Here is a 22,167-nt window from a genome sequence, read left to right as displayed (position 1 = left end):
TTCTTTTTTTTTTTCACCAGTGGTGATTGTTTAATCTGTCTTTGATAGTTTCACTTACTGCTGTTTGTTCTGTAAACCCCCCAGGCAAAATTCTCCTCCTGGACTTGCGCAGTGTTTCTTGTCTCCGGTCTTATGCTCTGCCTTCATGCAGAACAAGTACCACACTACCAGACACCAATACTGTCCTTTTCGAGGGATTTCATTCTGTCCTTCCAGGGAATCTGCAACTCCTTGGAGCAACCTTGGTGCAGGTCCTGGGTCCCACAATTCCTGGCCCACCCCTGCACACTGACCAGCCACTGCCCAAACCATTCCGGTTGAAAGCCACATCAGAGCTATGTATACCCTAGTCCAGGGAATGGGTGAGTGATGAGCCCCCTCCTTGCCTCCTACCCACTTCTCCTGGAATAGCTCCCTGTCCCACGAGTGGAGAGGGGCACGGCCCAGGGGCCACTGCGACAGCAGTTTCTCACAAGGTGATGTCTCAGCACACCTCCAGACTGTGCATGTAGTGGAGCAGCCACTGTGGAGTGAAGGTGCTGGCTTTAGATGGCCTGGTCACAAGCCAAAGATGACACAACTATGTGCCACTGGTTTTTAAGAAGTACTGCCTCATTAGCAAAAGGCTATTCCACTAATTTATTCTGTTTATTAGATTGAGACATTAATACTAGTTCTACCACAGGAGGAGACAGGCGGTTCCCTAAACATGTAGGTGGAGATGTGTCTATTGTCACTTATAGAGGATGGATACCTCCACCTTTAGCATGTTACAAAAGCTTTGGTGTTTGTTTAGAGATTTCAAGGCTTTGGGAAAAGACAATAATAAATACATTGGACTTTGTGCTGTAAAAATAAACTTATAAACAAGAGCAGTACCCAATAATATAAATAATAGTGGCCTTCTGTGATGAAGTGACTAGGTCAGTAGACAAGGGACGACCTATGGATGTGATCTATCTGGACTTCTGTAAGGCCTTTGACACAGTTCCTCACAACATCCTGCTTGCCAAATTGGAGGGATACAGATTTGATGGGTGGACGGTTCGGTGGATAAGGAATTGGCTGAATGGTCGCACCCAGAGGGTGGTACTCAATGGCTTTAAGTCCAGATGGAGAGCAGTGACAAGTGGTGTCCCTCAAGGGTCCGTCCTGGGACCAGTACTGTTTAACATTTTTATCAAAGACATAGACAGAGGGATTGAGAGCACCATCAGCAAGTTTGCAGATGACACCAAGCTGTGTGGCGTTGTCGATACACCAGAGGGATGGGATGTCATTCAGAGGGACCTGGACAGGCTGGAGAGGTGGGCCCAGATGAACCTCATGAGGTTCAACAAAAGCAAGTGCAGGATTCTGCACCTGGGAAGAAACAATCCTCAGTATAAATACAGACTGGGGGATGAGGTATTAGAAAGAAGCCCTGAGGGAAAGGGACTTGGGGGTGCTGATGGACGAGAAGCTGGACATGAGCAGGCAATGTGCTCTCGCAGCCCAGAAGGCCAATCACATCCTGGGCTGTATCAAAAGAAGTGTTGCCAGCAGATCCAGAGAGGTGATTCTGCCACTTTACACTGCTCTGGTGAGACCTCACCTGAAGTACTGTGTGCAGGTCTGGAGCCCTCAATATAGAAAGGACATGGACCTGATGGAGCGGGTCCAGAGGAGGGCCACTGAAGTGATCAGGGGGTTGGAGCACCTCTGCTATGAGGACAGGCTGAGGGAGCTGGGGTTGTTCAGCCTGGAGAAGAGGAGGCTCTGGGGAAACCTAATAACAGCCTTCCAGTACCTGAGGGGGGCCTACAGGAAGGCTGGGGAGGGTCTGTTTACAAAGGCCTGCAGTGACAGGACGAGGGGCAATGGCTTTAAGTTGGAGAAGGGGAGATTTAGATTGGATATTAGGAAAAGGTTCTTTACTATGAGGGTGGTAGAACACTAGAACAGGTTGCCCAGGGAGGTGGTTGAGGCCCCTTCCCTTGAGATATTCAAGGTGAAGCTCGACGAGGCCCTGGGCAACCTGGTCTAGTTGGGGGTGTCCCTGCTGCCTGCGGGGAGGTCGGACTAGATGACCTTTGGAGGTCCCTTCCAGCTTGGACCAATCTATGAATCTATGAATATAAAATGAAGAGATGGAAAATTTACCTCTATGACGGTGGCTATGGGTTTATTAACAGAGGTTTAAGGAGGAGCCAGCAGCTCTGGCACTGCTTCTTTTCCATTGTGTGACTTGTGCAAATTTGCATGACAACAGCATCTCCTGAATCTCCTTTCAGGCCACTGAAGCCCCAAAGCCCAAAGACCCGATCAGAAAAACTGCCAAAAATTGATATAATGTAAAATAGATTAAACGATACTGCTGTCAGTCAATGGATAGTGCAGGAAATCGAAGCAGATTTATAAGGTGAGTTTAACCTTTTCAGGATAACATTTTACACATGCAAATACTCAAAGGAAAAAAAAGGCAAAAAAGTTTTGATTTTCAGTACAATTAAGTATACTATAAATATGTAAACCATATAGCTTAAATAGCCCCTGAATGTGGGGAGAAAACAATAGAGAACCCATCCTACTACAAAGCAAACTATCCTGACATCTCAGCTCACTGGAAGACGCAGAGGAGCCCTCATTTCTGAAGTTTCTGCTGTCTGCTGCCACCTATGGTTCAAAGAGAAGCTTTTCCAAAGATCCATCCATTGCCAGAATCAGCGTAATTATGCGATGAAAGATCTAAAAAAAGGAAATGAAAAGAACTAATAAAAATGGCATGGATGGCCAAAGTTAAGTCTATATTTAGGTATGGGCTTTCAGATTTAAAAGTACTGAACTCCCACTGATTTCAGTTTATCCCAAATAGATTAAATATACATTGGGTTTATATCAGTGTAGACCTTCCCTAAGGAAAATGCTATTTACAGAATAAAAAGTTGCTCCAAAAAACATAGGTGATGGAGAAAGGGGAATCACACAAAAGCGTTCTAAAAAGTCATGCTGCATTTACTACAATTTGACTAGACCAAAGATACATATACGGGGCACACAAATATCAGGAAGCCTAAGAAAGAAGCAAAGAAAAGAAAGCTATACTTCAAGATGCGAACTAAAGTATATTTTAAAAAAACACATTAAAATAGTCTTCAAGACAAACACTCAGCAGTTGTAAATGCAAGAATTCAGTTTGTTCTTCCAACCTAAATTTAGCTAACTTATGAATAATGCATTATCCTGAAAGTCTTTAATTACTCTCTCACACACTGGTTTTACCACATGGTCCAAGAATCACATTGCAATAGGGCTTTTGACTCATGAGGAATAATTCATTGGGAAATGAAAATACATCCTTATAATTTTATATTTTTAACTCCCCAACTAATCAGCTCATTTTGGTGCCTTTATTTACTCTGGAATCATATTTAACATACAAAAAATGTTGTGTCTTTTCAAGAGTTCAAGAATTCCTTTTTTCCTCTTAAGTGCACCTGAGTGATATTGGCCATAACATGGTTCAAATTAATATTTTCAGAGCAGCCCAAACTGCTAATCCTGTGGCCATACATAAGCTATCTCGTTTCTCTGACCTTTCACTTTCCAGTGTTCGAACCAGAGTTGCACTGAGGTTACCGATTCACAGGTCACAAGGTCACAGATAACCTTAGGTATTAGTAGGACTCCATGTCATCTTCTTACAGAAACCAGAGGTGAATCAATATTTAGAAAGCTGGAGAAATCCAGTTGTTCATGCCCTTTTGTCCACTGTGAGTTTCAAAAGCAGTGAACTTAGCAGCTCTGAACAAACAAAAATGGATGCAGATGAAACAAAACCAGAAGCGCTTTGGTTCCCCACCGGCCACAAGCACAATGCACAAAGAGCGGTTTGCTCATGGCTGTGCCCAGGATGTGCTCTGGCTCCACATCCAGTGTTACACGGTACAGCCCATGGTAGAGCAGGGAGGAGCTGGCGCTGTGTTACCTACACAGAGTGAAGATTTTGGTCTGAGCACCTCGGCTGTAAAGAAACGTAGGCTTACAGAGTATGTACCATTAGAAAAAACTGTTTTGAATGGAGATTTAACGGCTGAAAGGCCTCTTATCATGGCAGCTGTGCTCTGGGACTTGGGTTCAGATCTCTGCTCTGCATGAGACCACAGAGCTTGGGGCCCCATACTGAAAATGGGGTTAATGTCCTTTGTCTTCTGCAGGTTAGATGAAGCTCTTTCCGTGAACAAGCTCTGGCTCCACATCTCACACTAACTCAAAAAACCCTTCTCAGGACCACTAATATAGATCTAAAGGGGCCCAAAACAGCACCATTATTTCACATGCGTGTGTCTAGTTAGACTTTTCTGCTTATGAGTTAGACACCAAAATGTTTTGAGGATGTGCTTCTACATGTCAGTTTGTTCCCCTATAAAAAACCTTAGTGCCACTGTTGTGGAGAGCCCTTCTTTGCACCTAATGCCACGGATTTCTTAAACGGGATATTTTCTAATTGTCAGCCCTTTTAAGAGCACAACCGGGAACGAAGACTTTCAGAGCATGTCACAGAAAATGTCAGAGAAACTGAAGTTCCTAAAGCACAGCAATCCCACTCCTACTAAGGGTGAGGGAAGCTAGATAACAAAGTCAGTGTAAAGCCTTTTGTTGTACTAACATTTGTGGTTGCATGGACAGTCAAGCTGCTTCAACGGGGACTGAATTTTCCACCTGGCTATGCCCTTTCTCCAGGTTTTAACACTGTGTCTCTTGATGCCTTTAGGTCCTAGAACTTTGGGGCAGGTTAACTGTCTATCAAAATGGATCCTGAATTTGTCATCTTTAATCTGGAACATAACGTAAATTAAAACAAAACAGAAGAAAGCATTCTTTTTTCTCCACAAAGATGAAGTCAAGAAAGGCTAGTTGGCATTATTTTTTTCTTTATTTTCTTTGTCAGAAACAACACTCAATGAGGCTTTTACACAAAATAACAAGGCAGGGAAAACAAGGATTTTGGAGTCTACCAGGTTGCTGCATCATCACTGGGAACATGCAGAAAGTCCATTTATGCATGCATCTTTCTGACTCTCCCGCTGACATCTGCAAATCACCATATTAAACTGTTATCCAGGAAGGAACATGAACAGCAATATACGAAGTACGTTAAAACACTAAATGGATTATTAAAGAGATCTAATTTGTAAGAGAAATCTTTAGTGCTCAGCAAGTGAATTATGAGATTAGTGTTGTGGAAGGGATAAACTTGGTACTTCACCAGGAAATCTCAGGTTACTCTATGCATCCCAAAGTATTTATCTCCAGTTAGTGCTCTGCACATTGTTATCAGAAACAACGATTGCACAATAAACAGCACTAATACTCAGGCAGCAGGACCCTGCCAAAATGCAATGCCCTCTTCAGTACCGTGAAATAAGCTTCACTGACAAGGGTAAGATTTCACCTTCCTCCTTCCGTAAAGGCCACATCCCTGAGGGAGTCTTTTCAACCCTTGCTGTCTTTCCTTGTTTACATTGATCAGCTTTAAACTGAAGCTTCCTAGGTTGTCTTTCTTTATTTCTTTTTTTTTTTTTTTTTTTTTAATCCTAGAAAGTGCATGTGGAAATGCTTTAAAAATGTTAATATGGGCATGATCCTAAAACAACTCCATTCCACTCAAACTTTCAACAGCCCTGTTGCAACTAATAATTTTGAAACTTTTTGACTGTTCCTTCATATGACACCTGTGAAGAAGAACCAGAAATTTAGCTAGAGAGAGAAACATGCAAGATGGGCTTTAATTTTCGGAAACTGCAGCTGCACTGCAGCCCTTTGGGACAAAGCAAAGTAGGTGCCACTTGAAGACTTGTCAAGGACAAAACTGTCCCTCATGGGCTGCATGCCCATACATCATGGAGCTGAAAGAAAACAGCATAAAGCATCTTCTTTTCCCTTTTTTCCCTTCAGTTTGCTGTGAGTAGCCGGGAGATAGGAACATCCTATGTGCACTGCCAAGAGGGTACAGGCTGACAAGTGACACTGATGAGCTTCTGTTGGGGAAAAAGAAAAAAAAAAAGTTTTCTTTCTGCAAGTCACGCAACTGTTTGTCAGTGGCTTTGAAAGACTGGTGTGCACCCCAGCACCCAGGGGCATTGGGATGGCTTGGAGAGGGCTGGGGAGAGCACTGTCCCCTGAGGAGTCTTGTCAGCATTCACATTTAGCTTCAAGAGAAGTCTTCTACTGTTGGCCAGGTTTGGTTTAATCAGACCAGACTATTGCTGTACTTCCAAGATTAGTCCCCTTGTGGGGTGATGTCCTCCTCCCCAGTAATGTTGCTGGTGATCAGGGGTGTAAGAGCTGTCTCTGCAGGATACTTAGTGCCTAGGCTATTCTCAGTCAGGATCCTACTTATTCCAGCTCAGCTGCAGTGCACGACCTACCCCAAAAACTGATGAACAATTTCTCAAAATCAGTATAAATCCAAAGACTTTCTCATATTTCATAGGCTATGAACTTTGGATCCCTATGCATTAATTTCCAGTGGAAATTTGCTGCTGAGCTGTGCTCATCTGATTTCTTTCTTTTACTTTGTATATCCAGGTGAGACACAACCACTGTGAAATGAAACTATGTCACAGTTTGCCAGCGTTTAATGTAAAGCACAGAGGAAAAGAACAGCAGGTTGAGGAAATATCAGGAGATTCCCACTGAGATTTTCTTAGTGCCTTGGATAAACAGAGTTGAGGAAGAGGGGCAAAAAATGTAGTCATTAAAATGGAGTAAAATCTTTTGGATCATCCCAGGACCTCAATCACAGGGGAGGTCCTATGTAACAGAAACCATGGCAAAGGATGGAGCAATCTCCACAGAGATGAAGTTAAAATAGCAGCATGGCACTGGTAATGCTCAGAGAAGAAAAAAAAAAAAAAAAAACAAAACCAAAACCAACAAACAACATTCTGGTTTTCTGATTTGATGTCTCACTCTATATGAAGTGTGAAAAGTGAAGAAAGGATGGGGCACAATCAGACTTTGAAGTTCTGAAGGTTTTTTTTGTGGTCCACTGATCACTACAACCCAGACAGTCACTTAATTTGCTGGTGACGGAGTTGCCCGATTTGTGTTCGCTGGCCCCTGTGCCCCCCCCAAAGCTCCTTCACAAACATACGGACTTGAAAGGAGAAGCAGTAATTCAGGAAGTCTTCTAACACAGCAGGGTTACATTCGTAATATGGAAGGGTTAAGACTGAAAACCAAGGTAGTTTAATTCTATTTTCAGAAATCAGTACCTAACGCAGGATTATCTGTAATGACAGACACTGAGGTGTCAAAGGACTGCGTCAGGTTTCAGACCTTTCCATAGTTTAAATTCCTGTGTTTAATCAAAGGTTAACTGAATCATTGCTGGTGGTGAAGAGTTACTTCAATGCGGCATTGTTGTGGGTGGCCTACAATAAGTAATACCATATTCCGGCAGCAATCTCCTACATGCAAACTTATTTCCCATGCATGTCTCTGTGTACAGAAAATATATGTGGCAGTATATACAAACTATCTCTCAGGAGATGGTGCAAAATAATTCTCACTTCAGTTATTTCTTAACTGCTTTATCCCTTAGCTGAATAACCTTATTTTTTGTCATGACTCTTCAAAAATTATTTCCTTTCAAACAGGATAAAATGAAACAATAGCAATTAGCTTTCTTTAATTCCTAAATGTCAGAACTCATATCAGCAGAATTCTCTTTCCTTGTCAGGCTCCACTTTCTTATTCCCCTATTTTTTTCTGGGCAGTTTATTACTTAGAGAAAAAAGGAAATCAAACTTTTGTGAACTGATTGTTTATTGGTTTGGCAATACTCAGCATATATACATAAATTAGAACATAAGATAGAAATGGTCTCATACCCTGCATTTGAAACTTATATGTTATTTTTTCCATCTCTAGGAATTTGTCTGTATTGAAAAAAATTTCTGTGAAAAGAACAATATGGCTGCAGAATCCACAGGTATTTTTTATGTTCAAATGGGTCTTTGTAAAAAGTTTTGAAGAATGTCCCTTGCTATCCTTTATTCCTTGTAATGGTAGCTTTCTCCAAAGTATTTTTTTGAGGCAATTTATATTTGCTTACTTCACAGGCCTGGGCCAACTATGTATAAAATATCTGTGATATCATGAAGTATATTACTATATAAAGGACTGATGTATCTGACAGTTATTCTAGATTGGGTTTCTAAAGTTTCCAAGTCTAAAAAAAGGTGAATGACATGATTGATCAAGATGCTTAAAAAAATTGGAATTGAAAATTCTTGCCATTGCAACCAAACATCAGAAACATGCTGGTCTATTTCTACAAAACAGAAATATTCACACTAGATTTCTGTTAAACAGAAATATTCAGGGCAGGGAAATTTTTTTAAAAATATTTGTGGTTTCACTGAAAACCTCAAAATTAAGTGTTTGGGTTTCCAATGAAAGGTCCACATAGTTTGGTATTATGGTGAAAGAATTCTGCTTTTTAATTGATTCCTCCCTTTCCACCCCCAAATTTCACTAAGGACATCAACAATTAAATATAAATAAAAAACAATAATTATTCAGTTTCTGAAAAAAAATTGTGGGAAAATTTGCATTTCCTGCCCCTTCACTCTGTATTTTAGGTAACATAAGGGTATGATTAAGTGTCTGAAAGTGTATTCCTGTTTTAGTGCCTCTGTAATACACACATAACAACTGGTCCAACTCTACTAGAATCATAATTGCATAAAGGTAGAAGTGATAAGGTGAGCAGCGGAAATATTCCTTACTGTGATCAAGTGTCTTGAACAGAATTTCATGGTAAAATGGAGGAAGTTTTGGTGTGTATCTTTTTCAGTAACATCCTGCCATGGTTTAGGCCAGACCAGCCACTGAAACAAATGACAGATGCTCTCACCCACCTCTTTCTCCAAGGAGAGAAGGGAGAGAGAGAAAGAGACTTGTGAGTTTAGAAGAAACTAAACTACTTTAATGAAGTATTAATAATAGAATAATAAAAAGGAAATAAAGAAATATATATACAGTATATACAAAACCATATCAAGCTCCCAGAATGATGATCATGTCACCAGCAGGCACTGGAAAAGTCACAGACTGGCCTCAGTGATGGTTGTGAGTTGGATTCCAGATGGATTTACGAATGCATGGATTGGGATCAAAGGCAGACAGGCAGACAGACAGACAGGGTTCTCCTCAGACATCAGCCATTGAAGAAAGAGGGCTGACCCTTTGATCCCTCAGCTTTTATACTAAGCATGATGAAGATGGGATGGAATACCCTGTTGGCCAGTTCTGGGTCACCTGTCCTCTCCACTCCTCCCCTCAGGCGCTACCCCTTTACAGCTTTCCACTTCTGATCCTCCAATGGGGCATGCAACAAAGTTAGCCAACCTTTGCTGCTATAGCAATAAGTATTAACAAGAGCCTCTCTGCATACCATTCCTTGGCCTAATTATAAATAATCAGGTCTTATCTCTCTGAGAGTGAACAGTGTCTCCACAATATGCTGTTAGTTTCAGAGAGTCTAGTTAGTTTGAAGAGGCTTAGCTAAAAAGTAAAATTACTGAACAGAAAATTGTTTCTGTTTTACCTCAAACAAGGACATACCCAAAAGAAAAACAGTTTTCCTCAAACCCCTCCAAAAATAATGCCTGACTTCAAAGCTATCAAAATTGATGCAATCCATAAAGGTGCAGCCAATTTCTTTCTCTGCTTCTGAAGTTCTCAAGATGACAAGGAAAACTATGAAAAGTAGCCAGAATGGTGCGAGGTCTTTCTTTCTTTATACTCCTTTTTACTTTTGCCTCTGACCTGATTCCAAACACACCTTCGATCAAGTAGCCCACATGGAAATGAAATTTGTCATAATTAGGGAAAGTACAAGTCTCACCATAGCGTCCTGAAGGTCTGCCCCTTCATTCAATGAAAAAAGAGATCCATTCCACAAAGTTCTGGTGTTCTATATTGTCTAGACAATGCACTGAATTTCTCATCACTTTTGGTCAAACGTAAGGCAAACTCTTGAACAGGTTAATAAAGCAGTATGAAATCTGCTGGACACAGAAGGTTACGTAAAGGGACTGCCTCTCTTGATGCTGGGTACATAAGGGTATTAACAGAAGGTAGAACCTGCATCTGCTCTGTGTTTATAGACAGACATAAAATCATTATTGCAAGAATTGTAGATAATATGATCCAATGTGGATACAAATCTCTAGAGTATCCAAGGAATTCATTTTAGTTTTGAGAAGACTTTGATCTGTCGACATTCTCATTTTCTGTTCTAAATAACAATTAGGCCATCAGAGCAACATGACTGAAGTCAAGTATTCTGTAGATTTCCACCCCACAACAATAGATGTAAGACTGTAACACAGGATAATTCATATAACAAAAGAAATCATCCAAATTTTGCTCATCAAAAAAACCCTAGTACAAAATCTAATCCAAAAATGACATCTGCAGTTTTAAGCATAACAGTGTTACTTGAGTGATTAGATATCATGTTTGACCATAAAGAATTCATGGCCTTCCTTTGTTCCAAAAGCTATCTAAGCTGTGAATTTATATTACTTATTTGTCCAATATTTTAGACTGCAGTGGAAGTAGTGAAATGTGTCAATAATTTGTTACTTTAAACTCTTTGCCTCGAAAATCTGGTTTCAATTCCATCTGGACTAGCATCTACTTCTAACAAGCTTAACTGTTTCAATATATCCAAGGCCAAAAAAACAAGTCTAGTGCTAGATTGAAAATCTGGGGAACATTTCAGTGACTCAATTGAAAATAAGACTCATGAGCAGTCACAGTTTCAACTCTAGAAACTTAACAAAACAACTATTGAACATAGGAGTGTATCCTTAGATTTTGGGGTTCGTGCAGTGACAGTGAGAGTCAGTGAGACTTCACAATGACTAAGATTAAGCCTGATGCTGAGTAGGAAAATTTCCACAGCAGCTGCAGCGTTCATCCAAAACCTTCACCAAAGCCTTAGGGACAGCGCTGCTCTTATTTGCCACTGCTGGTGTTTGTGTCGGAGACACTTTATTCAAAGAAACCTAAAAAATCTGGGAGACAGAGAGGATTAATTTATGCTGAAGATGTCTTGATAGCAACCAGAGAAGACAAAAAATATTCCTCTTCTTAAAGCTTCGCTTTGTTTGCATGTTATAACACAATTATTCTTTATATATATATCAAGACAAGGGAGATTTCATGGTCTTTTGTCCCATTTTCTTTATGTGAGAACAGCAGCCTGAATTTGCAGGGGGGTTTGACTAGATGACCTTTATAAAGCTCCCTTCCAACCCAACACATTCTAGGATTCCATTCTATTCTGTGATTTTCAGCCATGAGTAAGGGCTCCATTGTGAGAGTTTAAAATAAATATTGAAGAGGCAATCACTACTAATAGATTGCCTTTTTGTATTTTTTTTCATTTTAAAACCAAAATTACTTAGGATGTACAGGTTAAAACCTTCCCATTACATGTATTTGTCCCTCCTAGAGTAACAATATCTAGTATTTTCCCTAGATAAACGTTCTTGAACTTTATAGAATAACTTGGGATATATTTATTTTGAGAATCCAACTATTACTTTGACTTATTGTAATCCCATGTCACTCATAAAATAATTGACTCTTAATCTCATTTGATGGTTAAAGCTCTTTCCTTAAAGTCTCTTGGAAAGCTTTCATTTGACAGTTGTTCATTTTGCTAACTCTTCTATCCAATCCATGCAATCTGGGAATTTTGCAGTGATAACGAAATCTCAACCATCATCCAAGTTGCAAAGTTTCCTGTTCCTGAATAAGTTCTTCTTGGAGCTGTAACTTCAGTGTTCTCTGAAGTTGGCTCCTCTCTGTGTGTTCATTTAATATCCTATTTTTCCAAGAAAAGTTACCTGAATATTTCCCCACAGGCAGCCAACAAGAAATCATCTGATCCCAGCAGGTTGGTTGTTGTTTGGTGCACTCAGAGGAAAACAAAACCGTTAATCTCAAAGTGATTTTAGCCTTAAACATACTTACACACGTAAGCATTGCTAAGCTTGTACTAAACATTGCTTGTCATCACAAACTAAGCAAACCAAACTAAAGCTTCATTTACTGCAGTGAACTACACTGTCCCTTTGCTGCTCTGCTGGCTCTTCCAGGTAGCAGAATACAGTTTAGAGAAAGCCTAAAATGTTTTAAATGTTTCAAAGTACTTTTTTCCTCTCATTTCTTTTGCACTTCTCTTGGTCTTAATATTCACAAATGTTTTCTTTTTTTTTTTTTTTTTTTTTTTTTTTTTGCATTGTGTCCAACCCTACAACACCTCAGGATTCCTAAACACAAAGTTTAAAAATCTTAAGGCAAAAGAGTTTAAGAAACACCTTTAATTTCATTAACAATTTTTCCTTGTGCTTTAGTAAAGAACATTCATCCACATCAGTTTAAAGTTCTAAGGTGTTTGTATGGTCAAAATATCTGAATAACCACAGTGCAAATTCTGTATGTTTTGTTTGCTACTCTAGCAAATCACCCCGCACCTCTGCAGTAATAATATCCGCTAGGAATTCCAACCAGCTCAAGCATGATCTCCACTTCCTGAGAACATGTGGCTGTTCTCAGTCTGTCGACTTTTCCAAGGATATCTTTATTTGATCTCATGAAACACTTTTGTCCCATATGAGGCTAAATACATTGATATATAATTTCTAAGTAAATCCCTAGACCACTTTTTTAATAATGGGGTTATGCTAACCATGGCCCAGTCCTTGGAGATCTTGCTTGTCCTAAGCAAAATCATAAAAATATCTGCTTAAGCTTCTCCAATTTCTAACCCCTCTTTCCTTATCAGCTTTGGACAAATATTGTTTGGCTTGATGCCTTATCAACAATATCATCCCCTGACTCCTTAATAATCTTTCCTAGGGTGGTTATTGCATTCTTTAATTTTTTGTTTGATTTCCATAAAAGCGGTATTGCTATTTTGGCTTTCTCAGCCTTTGCAGTTGGAGCAGCATTTACAGCACAATCCTTCTACACCTTTGCTATTCCCTCAGGTTTGCTTGTAAATTTCGGACTGTGCACACCACCAAAGCCAGCCACATAACTGTAGTTTGTAAAAGAAATTTGATAAATGTAGAATTCTCAAAGAAAATTGATTCCAGCAGTGGGTTCACATAAACTACAGCAGTTAAAAGTGACATACGTTACACTGAAACAAATTTTGGTTTGATGAAAAAGATACTTTTTTTTGGCTTCATGGTTATTCCTATAGGGATTGAGTTTGTGATTAGAACTATCTGTACAACCTTAACAATTTATTTTCCCATCTAAATCACTTTACTGAGGACGCCACTGTCAGTAAATGCATTTCAGGACCAATAAGGTTTTGTACTTTCCCTCACTTTTACAACTAGCTGGTTTTGGAACCTGCCAGTTTTCAGAGAGTCTGATACTTTATGTCTGACATTGCTCCAGTCTGCAGAAGTGCTTCTTTCTTTTTACTATAACTCTCCACTGATGAGGGGACCCTCAGTGAGGACAGAAACAAACATTTTTAGAGAAGATCAAAAAGCCGTCCATGGATTATTATTGCATAGTTTTCACATAATGGAGGAACCTAAACACCACCTAGAGCAGGAAACCGTTCCCGCCCTGTATAGACAAGGCAGTATGTGTCCTAATAATTTACAACCTGCCAACAGAGAACAGATGGATGAGACAAACATATTGAGTTATAAATATGTCATCTGTTCCCAAGAAATCTCAAACCTCTAATTGGAGTCAAAAGGCTGAATTTATACTGAGTTTATAACCAGTGAAGGGATGAGAGAGAAGTTCCCTAACCACTGTTTTTTAATCAAAATTGAGAGAACAATTTTAGCTAATTGGCTGTCATGTTGACACTAGTGCTCTTATGCTGGAATCTGAAAGGACTGATTGAACTACACTTGGAAAACTTAGGGGATATATAGGGAATATATAGAAAATGTGTCTCAAAATCATACTGTACTCTCCTGTGTGGTACTTTGAATCACTATAGCTGGAAAAACTGCGTAACTATTGTTTTTGCAAATGTAGCTCAACTAATGCTTCTCAAAGGTATTTGTTGAGGTGTGTAGGTAACCAGATATTAAAAAGGGTCAAACCTAATGTGTTGGTAGCTGTTCTGTTTCGAGCCAACACATTGCTCACACACATTGCCTCAGATGATGCCCAGAACTATTTCACACAGTCCTGCTGAAGCTGAAAGAGCTTCCAGGCCTCTGAAGATCATGTCAGCAAGGGACAGAGACCTACAACCTCTGCTGGAAAGAAGAAACTAAGAGCTGGAAGTCCACAACAATTTAAATCCCACATGAATTTCCACTCAAGTGATGGCAGCTGTGCTGCTCTGCGCCCTGAGAGCAGAATCAAAGACCTCCAGTCCACAAAGTTTATTAAAAGGCATTTATAAGCAGCTGTGGGTGGTGCCTTGCTCATGGTTTGTGTGCTCTCAGCACAGAAGGCGGTATTAAGCCACATTGACCAAAACATTGCACAGACAGCCCTTACAACAAGTAATCTTTCCTGAGATCAGCAAGCATTGCAAATTTGGGACATAACATTATTTCTTGGTGAATTATCAGTAAGATCAACCTGTAACGATCCCACGTGTACTGATTAATCCTGTTGCAGAGACTGAAAAACGTGGAGTAACATGATAAAGTTTTGCCCTTTTAAAATACCATCTTTTAAGTAAAGATTTCTAACTCTGTCTTATCAATCCTTCTGTGCTATTTTATTCTTGTCCTCCTTTTGCTCTTTTAATTTTTCATTTTAAATCAAACTGATGCTGTAATGGTGGTCTAGCAGTTTGTGTTATTTCCTATGAAGACTGCAGCCCTTCTCCATCCTCTGGGCAATTGATATTTACAGGCCACAACTTCAGTTGGCTGGCAGTTTCCAAATGAGAATATAGGAAAGCTTGCATTAGGTCAAACCAAACTACCCCCTATATAATCTTTTTCTATAGAAGAACGTCTATATAGCAGTTGAAGTCTAATAAAAACAGGCCCAGAATGTAGGGATGATTTCCATTCATATTGCTCGGGAACTTCTTCATTCAGAGGCAATGTCTTTTATTTAATGACTATAGATTTCCTCTCAATATTTTGTCCAATCGTGTATTTTAAAGCATTTGAACTCTTAATATTTCCAGAATTCCGGGCTAAATATATTCTTATTTTAACATCATCTTGTGCAGGGAAGTGAAAGACGGAAAAATCATTCCCTGCTCTACTTTACTCATTATTTTAATGGACTATATGTTCCTACCTTTGTCTCCTGCTTTGTAGTAGAAGTTCCTTCTTCATTCATTGTATAGAAACTGTTCCAAACCTTTAATTGTTCTTCTTGCCTCATCTTCTTGACCTCCTCCCCCTCTTTCCTCCGCTGTTGTATTCTCTTGGCTATGGAAGCAATGTAAATGCAGTCAGAATTCAAGAGGTGAGTCCCATAGCATCGTACAGTGGCAGAAAGTTTTCAATTTCTGTTTTCTTTTCCGTTCCTTTCCAACATTTGGTTTGATTTTCTGACTGCTGTTAAACAATGAGCTGACAAAATGACTTAAAGGTAAGCTCTAACCTTCTCTAATATGAGCTTTCTCCCACACATGTATATGCACCAAAAAATTTGCAAATCCAGTTATAGACCAGATTTTTTCCAAATGTTGTTAATCAGAAATTTAAATACAAATTTTCAAAACCAGGGAAAAATTTTATTTAAAATTCTAATTTTATTAGAAATAAAATTTATATTTAATTCTTGTAAATTACTTCAGATGGATTCCGGAGTACTTTTATAGAAATTTACTAGAATACTTTTGCAGAAAGTTACTTGCTTTTTAAAAGCAAATTTTCAATTTCATTTTTAAAGAATAGAGAAAAATCCCATTGTTTTTGCCCATGTGAATAGTCTTTTAAGGTATAATCTGCACTCACTAGCACTGATTTAAATCCAGGGTAACAGCATTGACTTAACTGGAGTGAATATAGCTTTGGAGCTATGCAGTACTTTGGCAAAGCTCTTTCAGCAAAACTTTTTATATGACAAAAGCAAAAAATTGTTAACTACTTTGGAAAGAGTTTGTTAGAACAGCGGATGTATTTTCCCTTATGCAGCTGTTGCTAAGTATATGTCATTTGACCCTGAAATTACTTTACAGTATGAAACAAAGCCCAGAAAAATCAGTGGGAAATCTTCAATTTGGCCCTGCAGTTGCAAATTCATTCCTCTCTTCGTATACATGCACAAATCTATTTGACATCTATTTGAAAGCCTACTGTCATTTCAAACAATTAGGTTTGACTAATTCAGTTGATGTACTATGAGTTTTTCCACACATATCTAAGATCAGAATTTAACAGAGCATTAACAATGTATCTTAAGATATAAGATATTGCATAACTTTCCTCGTATGGTGTACTGCTGAATAAATACTTTCTCTGAAAACAACATCAAGTTGCTTCAGCGTCACTTCCAAATAGGAACAGAGGAATATTTGACTTCAGTACCCAGCTTTTGCTTAGCACTCTCTGTGTGAAGGTCATGTGTTTGACGTAAGAACAGAGCATGGCAGAGCAGCCACCTTAACCAACTGCCATGTAAAGTTAATCTTAAGTTTTCACAGCTGGCACTTCCATTTTGGTAGAGAAGTTGTACTTACTGGCACTGGCCTTGGTGGCTACCGTGCAGCCAGCACCCTTGAATCAATTCTTCATTCTTGAGAATGAATCACTTGGAAACTGCATGGTAAATAGCTTTCATTTCTACCCAACAGGAAAAATGTCATTTGAAACGTCAACAACATTAGCCTCTCTCCAAGGAAAAGTCATCAGAACTGGACCATTACATGAAAAATGAGTAACATAATTCACTCACAGAATGCAAAATCAGCACAGGAGACTTGGGGTAAATTTGCTCTTGCTTAGAATGGTCTAATTTAGGCTATATGCCACACTGATGAAACTTTAATTCTTTTGCAAACATGTGCAACAACAGGAGTTGCTCCAAGGCCTGGAGAAGACTGGAAGAAGAGGCAAGGGCTGGGAAGATTATGTTTCTTTATCTCAATGCAGCAGTACTTCATGAAACATGAAAGTAAATCCCCTTATGGCTGTTTAAAGAATAAATAACGATAGCATATTCATGTATGACCCCCTGTTTGCATATTTTAAGTTGATATGTTCACAGTTCTGTGAAATACCAATGTAAACAGCTGGTTGTTTTTTATTCTTGAGACTTCAAATGACTCACCTGTGCATATCTTGAACCCGGGCACAAGCTGCAGCATCTGCAATGCAGTGTACACTCTCACGCACACACATGTTGTTCCCTCAAATAACTCACCCATCAACAGCAAATTATAATATTCAGACCCCCAGTATAAGGCAGTAGGCTGACAAAACAGACATCTGAGGTTTATATTGACATTGATAGATAACTTTGCAAATGTTCTGCTTTATTTATGTGAAATAGAAAAGCAAATACATGGTAAATCATTAGAATATATTTATACTACACTGAAGCCACAGAGATATGGTCTAATTCAGGGTTTATATTGCTGTCTATGAGAACAAGGCATTGGTTTTAACTCTCTAGGGAGTCCCACCTAAGAGGCCCACAGGAAAATGAGCTTAAGATGGTGCAAGGAGCTTTTTTTGTGCCAGTGAGGCAAGAGAAACTGCTGGTGCTGAAAGGAGGAGGGGCCCATGAAGTAAAAAAAAAGGGAATGATTATATTGGCAGAGGATTGTGTTTATTCAGCATTTGCCATCAACAGGACTACTGTGTTCCTGTTAAAGTTTCTCCATGTAGGCTGCACTAGATAGGTAGTAATGGTGATGACATGGGGGTTCAGGGACTGCTTTTGAGGGCAGATTTCAAGTTGCAGTTGCCATACCAGGCTTCTCAGTGATTCAAGCTTGAGCATAGAAAGGGGCTGGTGGCCAAATAACCCATGGATCAAACTAAAGATTACTTTCCACCTTTCATACCCTCAGTCTTCCCCAAAGGGGCCACAAGATTCAAGGGTAAGAAGAGAGGAACAAATAAGAGAGTACTTCACTCTGCAACTACTCCATCTTTCTTTTCCTCTCACAAACTGTGATTTCACCAGCTTCACATTCCTTTGCTTCCCAAAGCAGATCTGTTGGGCTTTCAGCTGCAGTGTCCTTGGGCACTTGGGTTCCTTGCTCCTCCACACTGCTTGGTTTCCCAGCTCCTGCCAGATCCAGTCTCCATTACCCTGACACCAGATACTAGATTTTATAGCTGTGTCTACACGAGTAAATAAAATGGACTAGGACCCATCCTGTGGGTCCCTGAACAGTAAGGGCAAGAAGTCAATACTCTACGCAAAAGACATAAGTACCCACGAAAATGAAAGAGTCTCAGCTGGTGAGAAATTGAGGGAAAGTGTTCATATTCCTTTGATCCAGCATCACTCCATCTGTTGTGTGGCCTCTAAAGACATTTATGTCTATTTTCCCAGTGTTTTCAGTATATTTTCATGATAGTTGTTCACAAATAGACCAAGCAACAGAGGAATATTTTGAGCGATATGAACAAATAAGACCTCAGAATACTTAAATCATGTTTGTTTTGTTATTCTGAAATGCCTTTACTGACATTTATGGGGAAATAAGTTTTCTTTTTTCAGAGTGTTCTGTGGTGTCCTGGTAGCTTCAGCTGAACATTTTCCAGGATTCAGGACAAATTCAGGCTGGGTCAAAATAATAAAGTTCATATTTTATGCAGCATATTTCAGAAAATGCAAAAGAATGGATCAGCAAGAAATGCAGAATTTTAAAGCCGCTTAATATAATTTTTAAGCATTATAAATGAAACTGAGACTCAAATACCCTCAAAAAGTCCTGTCAGACATTGTAGTATGTCTTGGACTTACATTCACAAGACAAGACAAGAGAAGGCTGTGACCAAAGTGTATTTTGGAGATATTTGACACTGATCACGTAAGTGTTTGCGAATGAAAATAAAAGTGAAAATCCAACATAATTTAGCAATACTTAAAGGATTTACTTTTGAAATTGTGAAATGTGATTGTTTATACTCACTTTCTGGAACATTACTCAATTAAAGATCAATGCACCACAGAATCACTGAATATATGTTTTTAAACTCCAATAAAAAACCAACTTAATATTGATTTTTACCTGTATTTCATTTCCACTAAAATTACAAAAAAAATACAAAATTATATTTAATTAGTACTGTATTTCCTAGTCTGTGAGTTCAGACAAAGCTGATCTACTGAAGTGTGTTTTCATTCACAGTTTTAACTAATTTTAAAATTTCGATTGTTACCAGTACTTCGGCTAAGTCATGTTTTATTACATGTGTATCCCACTATCTTGATAGAGAAAAAGATCAAGAACACAAAAACTTTCCTTCATCCAATGGTCTAATACCTTACATCAACTCTCATCATTTTAGTTGTTGGGGTAGACTTGGTCTCGTTGTGGCAACTTAGCTTAACTTTATGGCAACTTATCATGACAACTTAAAGGGATCATACATCCACAAAGGGAAAGGCTCAGGACTGCATTGTTTGACACACAGGCATTCTGCTGGCATCTTCACATTGAGAAACAATTAACCAGGGTTTTGAAAATCTCTATTTAGGACACTAGAGTGTGTCTATATTCACAAAGCAGTACCACAGGCACTTGGAGGTGACAATAGCTGAGTAATTAATGCAGCTATGCTAGTTTTGATACTCCAGTTAATTTGCTCAAAGCCAGCTCTGCAGCTATGTCCTGCTGTAGATATGGAGAGGCTCTTTCTCTAGGTATCAGTTTGCTGAAGTGCCAAGCATTAGTAAGAATTCAATAATGAAATCATTGATATAAACATTAACATAATCTTAATATTACATGGTATTTATTCTTTGACACCAAGACAGAAGATCAAAAAACTCTGCTATTGATTTAATGGACACACACATTACTAATGCTGGCATTTAATTTTTCTTCTGTGTGAAGTTACTTGCCATAAAGATGTAATTGGAAAGATGCAAATGATTCCTTAATTTGAGGTTGATTGTGGGAGAATAAATTCAGCCAAAAAGGGAAAATTCAGAAAACTTCACGTTGGTATTTGGGGAAATATTTTGGGTTTTTATACGCATTTTGAAAATGACAGTTATTTTAAAATTACATTCGAAAGATAAATCATCAAACACATTTATTTTAAGCTCAAACAAATTATTTTTCATTCTATACAATATACTTCAGGGTTTGGGGTTTTTTTCACTGAAGAAACAAACACAAAGGTTTTTGTGTTTTGTTTTTTTTTTAAATGATTTACTTTAAATTTTTATCTTACATAGACGAAAAGGAAAAATTTCTAATGCATGACTCTCATACAAATATATATTAATTGTAATCATGCATGTTTATCTGTATGTTAATGCAGTGTTTTAAACACAAATTCTTGTTAAGTTGCCAGTGCTACTATTTTTGACACAGAAATTTGCTCCCTATCATTGGCCTAGTTCTGCAAGACAGCGAGTAACCTTTGCATTGTGATGACAGCATTGATTCACTTGAGAAGCCTTTGCTTAGACACCAGACAATGTCCCTCAGCATGGTAAATTGCTGAATGACAAACAAAAATTGGGGGGTGTAGACCTCAAATTTGGTTTGTTGTTTCCCAGTGAATATTTAGTAGGGGAAGAGCGCATCCAATTGCTCCCATTTCAAGGCTTTGTAAAAGAATTTTCAGTCAATGTATTCTGGTTTACAGAAATAGTTCTCTCCAAGAATAATCTCTGAGGGCTCTATTAAACAACAAACAGTTCCTAAGCTCTCTGAGCAGAAGCCAAGGAAAGGCCACAAGTGATACAGAGACTGGCTCTGTACACAGACGGCTGATTTGGCAAGACAATAACCAACATACTAAAGAAGGACTCTTTTGATTTTCATTTTCTTTAAATCTCTCTCAGCCTGAACCGCAAGAGTTGTAGGCAGGCTGGTATAAGTAGAAGTATTTGAAATTACCTCTTTCTTGCCACCGAGCCACTGGATAAACTGGGACAATTGCTTGAATTGGTTCAGATAACCACTACTTTGGTGACAAAAGCTTTTTAATCCAATGTCACAACATCTCTTTGTTACATTTGTTGGTATGAAAGTGGTTTCAAAAGGGACAGTATAATTATTTTTATACTTAAAACCTCTTTTTTTCCCATAGGGGAATCTTCCTTTAACTGGAAGGCATATGGCCCATGATGTTCTTTGTGTTTATTTTTGCCCCGTTGTTGCTTTTTCTGTGTACATCCTTAAAGAGCTTTCTGGCTGACCTATGTGCCTGTTGGCTAACATCAGCTGGGAGAATTGCAGTATCTTGAGAATACCCTCATCATTAGGACCAAGATGTTCAACTGACACAAGAGCCAAATAATTTTTGGACACTCAAATACAAATTGACTGTGTTATATGAATAAATTTAGGAGAATCAACTTGTACCTTTACCAAAAATGTTGAGTGAATATAACACGAATAACTTAAAGTATCACTAGAAAAGTTCACATGTATTTTTAATTACATTATATAATCCTCATGATTATTATATTATACTAAAGTATCATCTCCAAATTTTTCATGTACTGACTTCATTCCAAAATAAAGCTGTAATGGAGTAAATAGTGAACCAGCATGTCACTTGCCATGTTAAATTCAACATAAGCAAAGGACTGACACTGACTAAGCAGCAAGTCCAAGCATTCTGGAAATCTTCCCAGTTTTGAAGGGCTTTTTAATATTTATAAAAATCCATTAATTTTAAAAGCTCTAAAATAAAACCAAATTATTTACAAACAATGCAAAGCAGTAGCTGGAACGAACCTGGAATGTACAGACAATCACCAAGAACCTCATATGGGGGAGCTGGATCAGCATGATGCAGGTGTTGGGGCAGCTCCACTGACATCACTGGAGTTACACTAATGTAAAAGGACAGCTTACATCCAGGATCTGGCCTAACATGAAGAATAGATTTGCTTAAAGTCTTTATATTATTCCAAAGGATGTGAAAACAACTGGAGTCAGCGCTGATACCGATACGCTTCAATAGCTGTGGTATGTAAAACTGCATGCAAATCACC

This window comes from Numenius arquata, chromosome 3, assembly GCF_964106895.1.
Source record: "Numenius arquata chromosome 3, bNumArq3.hap1.1, whole genome shotgun sequence".
NCBI lineage: Eukaryota > Metazoa > Chordata > Aves > Charadriiformes > Scolopacidae > Numenius > Numenius arquata.
Note: the sequence above shows the minus strand (reverse complement) of the source record.